The sequence below is a fragment of the Tursiops truncatus genome, chromosome 7 (assembly GCF_011762595.2).
Source record: "Tursiops truncatus isolate mTurTru1 chromosome 7, mTurTru1.mat.Y, whole genome shotgun sequence".
NCBI lineage: Eukaryota > Metazoa > Chordata > Mammalia > Artiodactyla > Delphinidae > Tursiops > Tursiops truncatus.
In genome coordinates, this window is record NC_047040.1 from 32,070,556 (window position 1) to 32,077,106 (window position 6,551).

Here is a 6,551-nt window from a genome sequence, read left to right on the forward strand (position 1 = left end):
ACTACATAATGATTGAAACTTTCTTCTTATACGTGTGCAATATTTATTTCACCCAATTTTATGTTTCTCAAATACTAATCTCTTAAAACACTGACTTTATCTCCATGTTCCCACTTTTGAAACTGAGCAGGGAAACTCCCGAATGCTAAGCATTAGCAGATAAACTCTTACATCCAGAGGGAATCGAAGACATTTTTAAGACCAGCTGGAAACCATCTCATAAATGTGTGGGAAGTGTTTCCTTTTATAATCTATATTTCACTTTAGAGCTATGTGACTGATAGTGGCAAGAAGTGCGTGGTTTAAAACACAGTAAGTGGAGAAGAAAATACTGTGACCAGAGGAAAAAAATATGTTATATTAGAAAAAAACACCAAAGGCATAAATAATATATTGAGACGGTCACTCAATGTGAGCGTCCAAGTCACTCAGTTACTAAAATCATTCATTATTTATGGACCCATTTCTACAAACCATTGTTCTCCCACCTGTGTTCTGAATGAATGATGCTGTCCTTCTTGTGCTGCTTTGGTTGATTCAGAACTTCAGTAATTTTCCTAAAGGAAAAAAATCAAACTCATAAAAAATGTTCGCTGACTACCTGGCAGAGGGCCTGAGACCATATTCAGGATGTGATATAACACATTTATTTGACTGCTATCTTTTTCAGCACACATTGGAACTCTCCAGAATTGGTTTATGCCTCCATTCCAAACCCTGTTGACACAGCTCTTTCCTAGGTCCTCTGAGGGAGTTAAAGTATCCACTGCCGGAGTCTTACCCAAGGAAACAGACAATACAAGTGAATAGATCCAAATGGAAACAGTCTAGCATGAAGGTCATGTGAGAATTCACCTTGATGCAAAGGGAGCCTCTGAGAACAGTCCCAAGTAAATCACGCCTGAGGCCACAGAACAGAAAGGCGCAAAGACTCAAAACTGAATATGCTCGTATTGCGTGTTTTAGTAAACCAATTAAAATACACCATTAGAAGCAAAGGGAAAGAGACGGGGTAAGTGAATACACTTAGAGAAAGGTGCAAGTTAATGGAAGGACCACACTCACATCTCCTCTCTCTCTCTCTCTTTCCAGACTTCCCCATGGATGGTGTGATTATGAGGACCAGAGATTCGGATGCAGCAAGGGGGACCATAGACAGAAGGTGCCCTGAGCTGGTGCCACACACTTACTATCTCAGAGAAACACAGGGGCAAGTTCACCTGGCTACAGCTATAGCTTCCCAATAACTGCTGAGAAGCTCTGGGGTTTATGTTCATTTCTTGGGCAGAGGACATGTGGGACCAGAATGGGTATCACCAATGGGTGGCCAACTTGGGGATGACATAGCTGTCTGCCCAGAGGTGGCATGATCATGACCCGACCTCTTCATCCCTTTCTATCTATAAGCAACAAGCTTGTCTTTTCCCATAGATATTTTATTTTATTTATTCTATCTTTCTTTAACATGTTTTAAAGACTGCTAACTTACTATCTGTATGTGACACATCTTGTGAATTCTGCTTGTCTCGCAAACTATTTCCTTACTCATCATCTGTATATAACAGCCTAGGAGTTCCACCAACATCTCATAAGTTGCTAGCTTACTTTCTATGCATATTCAGTATTTCTTGTGAGCTTTAGCCTTCCCATTTGCTTCCTTGTCTTCTACAGCAGAATGGAACATATAGAATCAAATGTAGAGGCTATGAGAAGTACGGCAAATGGACTTTCTCTTGTGCCTTTCAACAGAACACACAGGGAACAACACGAGAGACAGTGAAATACTAAGCATTGTCTTCAGCCTTCTCTTATATTTTACAAACTTCGATTCCTTCCAGGAGTGCATGAATAATTATTTTAAGTGTATTTTGAGTATTGGTCTTGGGGGCTTGACCTAAATCAGGGAAGACTGATTACCCTATAAAATCCCCTGAACCATGAACTATTTCAACTCCATTTTGGGGTCATTTAGTTGAGCACATGCAAAAGACAACCCTTAAGCTAATTTCTCCTCAGAAAAGTCCCTTAGAATGAATCAGCCATGTAGCTAGAAAAGAAGCCTGGGAACATCACCCCACTGAGACAAGGTATAGAATTACCAGTGTAGAAGCTGGCAAAGCGAATGCTCAAGCGATCAAAGGACTCGGCAGTCCTTGCACTGGGATGCCAGAAACAGAATCCATGAGATGGAAACTCAGTCAAAGCACCTGCTGACACCTAATCTCCTGTATATGGCCATTTGCGCAAGAAGGACAGGATAAGATACAGAAAGAAAGAAAGGTAAGGAAGACCTCTGACCTGTTTCAAAGGGGTCCCCTCAAAGCTTAGCTTTCTCCAGTGTGGCACAGAGAGTGAGTCCACCCCCAATCTCTGAAGACACATGCACAGAGGGTCAAATCCCAACTCTTTAACCTTACTAGCTGCATGAGCTAAGCAAATTACTTAACCTCTCTGAGCCTCAGTTTCTCCATTTATAAACCGATCATTATAATTACCCCCACTGTAAGGCTTACGGTGAGGATTAAATGAAATGATTTACCTAAAGGGTGTGGTACACTAGAGCCTAACACATGCCATTCAGATGGTTGCTGCCATCATCATTATTACAATTGTTGTTGCTATTATTATTAGCCAGGCCAGCCTTAGAGTGAGAATTATATTATTTTAGGAGCAGTGCTCCCAAAATACTGGATAATGCCCTAATGTCTTCAATGGAACAAAGTCTTCTATTTTAGAATTGGTGTAGGATCTTAAAATGAGACTTTCTCCTTGGAATTGTGACATGTTGATTTAAATTCACACAAAGTCTTAGATGTCTATGGCAAATTCCTTTTCTGTTGGAGGTTTTGAAAAGGATAGGATAAGCAATAGAAGATACCTGAAGAAGAAGAGAGTGAGAGTGGGAAGACTGGCAACTCATTGAGTTGCACGGGCTTTGAAATCAAACAAAATGGGGTTTGATTCCAGACTCAATCACACCAGCGTCGGTGTGACCCTTTGTAACCTCTCTGAACCCCTAAGTCCTCATTTATAAAATGGGGATAATTATGGTACCGACCTCCTGGGGCTCTTTAAGTGTTCAAAGAGATACAGCATATAAAGCACATTGGCTGACACTTACATTCTCATTAAGGACCATAAACCTGCATGTTTACAATGCCGCCTGGAACTGACTTGTTTTCTCGCATTGGGTTCTCCCTCCTGGCTAGTGCTGGCTTTCCTACAGACCATGAACAGAAAGATCAGAGATTCTTAAGATTAGATTTCTGTGTGAAAGAAACAGCAAAGAGAAGCTGTATGTTGATGATGCAATTTAGCTAAGAAATCTAGACACTATCACCCTGCTACCGCTGCCAGGAGATAGCTAAAGCCTCTCTAGCCCTGGATGAAATTCCAGACTGGAAGTCTTCAGTTCATCCAGACCTGGGTGACCTTCCTAAGCCTTGGATTTCCCGGGACTGCAAAATTCACCTAAGGTCAGGCTGGTTAGCAGATAGAGCTGAGAGTTCTGCTCTGCTCTGGAGTCTGGAGTCTTCTCTGAGCCTCTGGGTCTTTCTCAAGAACCTGGGCTCTGCTGAAGCACTACAATTTCAACTGGTCCCCCAGATCCTTGGGGCCATCCCTGAGCCCCCAGGGCTGAGCCCGGGAGAGGGAGGGCAGGCAAGAGCTCTCAGCGCTCTTGCACAGCTAAGTTTTCTGGGTCTACCACTTTCTTGCCACTGATGTGTTCCTGCTCAGGTCCCTGGGAGACAGGAGATGGTGCCCCACAGATCTGGGGAATTGAGGCTTTCCTAGTAGCTCAAATTTAAAAAGAGAGGATGAGATCTACAGTCTGAGAATTCCAAGATTGGAGGGAAGGAGTGAGGAATAGGTAGGAGAGGCATCTAGTCAACAAAGTTCTCTTTACAAAATAATGAAAATTATTAACAGTTTGTATGGTGCTCACTGTATGCCTGGCAGTGTTCCAAGGGCTTACTTCATTTAACCCTCACATCATCCAACAAGTTGGTAATCTTTTCCCCATTTACAGTTGAGAAAACAGGAGCAGAGAGGCTGAGTAACTTGCCCAAGATTGCACAGCCATTAAGTAGTAAAGGCAGGATCCAAAGCCAGACATGCCGGCACTGGAGTCTATGTGCTTAACCATTGTGCCTAACATAGTGACAGCAAATGTTTATTAAGCTCTATATTCCAGGCACTGCACTAAACTCCTGTTTTACATGGACCATCTTCATTTCATCTTCACAGTAACCCCGTATGCTATCACTTTAATTCCCATTTCACAGATGTGTAACTGAAGTTTAGAGACACTGATGATTTGTCCAAGGTCTCAGAGGTCTAGTTTGTCCAGATCTACAAAGAGGAAAGCTATGAAACCGAAAGAACCCCTTTGCCATCCCATACCACAAAGCCAAAGTCTTGAGTTTTTGCTAATAAGTAGACATTAGACAGTTTTTGCCACGTCTACTTCAAGACTCTTCATTTTTATTGTGCATGGATATTAGGGCATATTTTTTTTAAAAAGGGTCTGTATGAGTCTAGAGGTTTCACGTGTGCTTTGTTTTACTGGTCAGTAAAAATCTAGGCTCTTCATGCTGCATCAACCACGGTTTTTATTTGTGTTTCTTCTACCCAGTTGTAAAAGACATTAGCTAATGAGTTCTGTGCTTATGTCGGGGAAGGAAGGGACTCTGTTATTCCTCAGAACAATGACAGTCCTTTCTATGTCCTCTGATCATCTGAAACCCATCCCAGCTAATGAATCTTGCATATAATAAATGATTCTAGTTTTCTTACTGCCTAAAAATAATAAAGCAACTCCTAAATTTCCATATTTTTGATGATTTTTTTCCCCTTTTTTCTTTTTGCAACTGGTATTTGACTGCAGTCGCTAGGTGTCCTCTCCCTTCCTCAAGCATGGTGAGTTGATGGTCTTTTTGGTTTGGGGTTTGAGGCAGGGGAAGTTTGGGGAGGAAGCAATGGAGCAGTCTGTGATTTCTTCTTAAGTCATGCGCACAATTGACATTGACTCTGAAAAGAGCGAAATTAAATGTGAAGGGATCCACCAGGCCTGACTCTGAGGTAGGCCCCACCGGAAAACCTGGCTGGCAGAAGACAGAGCTGCCTGAGTGATGGCAAAGGGCTACTGCATCCTGAAAGTGAAGAGCGATGTTGTTGGGCGTGGGAAGGATTTTCCTGGGTTTGTCCCACAGGAGCCAGTGAAATATGTCAGGTCATCTCTCTGCAGCAACAGAGGTTGCTTCCCTTTTGAGCTCCAAATCAGGGCTGCACCCTGGCCTCGTTACTCAGACCCCAGCCCTGCCCTGACAACCGGCAGGACCTAGGCTCGGCTAACAGAACCCGGGCAAGCCTAGCACCTCAGCCTGCAGGAGCCCTCATTTGTGCATTCGTTAGCCCTTGGACAGAACCAGAGATCGGGAGCCAGAAATGCCTGGAAAATCTCTCTGCCCTCGAAGCACAAGGAGAACAGCAGCATCAAGAAACGGTCTCCGCATTTGCAAACTCTTGCTTCCACTTTCTTTCCTTCTCTCTGTTTTGCAGACCATCTTTCCTGTACTTCACTTCCTGAGTTAAGGCCTCCTTCTGTTTCTCTGTTTAAATCAAGTGAAAGAGCATTTATCTAAGGCCAGGCCCTACGGGGAGTGCAGAAGTAGATCTGACAGACCCCTGCCCTCAAGGGGTATACGACTCATTGGAGAGATATGGAGAACCCCAGGGTGGTACTTAGGGGCCAATCAGGACCACCACGGGTACATTTGATGTGAGAATCTGAAAAGGCACCCCTTTGGCATGGAGAAAAGAGCATGGGCTAGATGTCTCCCACACACAACTCCTCGAGAAGAACTCAAAATACATGTGAAACAAGAGGGACAACCCTGGGAACAATAATAAAAATGTTCAGTCCAATGTAACCCATGGCAAATAGGCATAGCACAGAAACCACCTGACATAGCCAGAAAAGGGAGTAGTAAATATTGGTTAGTTTTATTTGGAAGACTTTGTGTAGAAGGTGGGCTTCGGGCTGGTAGGGTAAGCTGGGAGAAGGTCACTATTCCCGACGGGGCAGGGCATTCCAGAAGGGGAAAAGTGGACACGCAGAGACACGGAGTTGAGAGAGAACATCAGTCCTGTACTTCAAGTCCTTTCTTTTTCCCTTTTGCTCTTAAGTGCCTTCATTTAAAAGATTTCCTCAGATTCCTCAGTTACGTTAACCCATCTTTTTTCGGCAGATCCCCTTAGGAAAGGATGAGCAGACACTCTGCTTACAGGAGGAAGCCTGTTCTGGTTCTGTCAGAGCTGACCCACCTCAGTGGTAAATAAACCAGCAGTCTCCATAGTTACTAACCTCCATCATGTCATAAGCTTCAGACGCACAGTAAAAATAAAGATACTTTAGGCTGCATAAACATCAGATTTCGTGAGCCTCTGAGGTGACGTGGCGTTGGCCCTCAGCCCAGCAACTCGGTTCCCAGAGCCTGATTTTTCATGATTATTCTCTTATTCTTTCGTCTCCGGGTGTAACTGGTTTT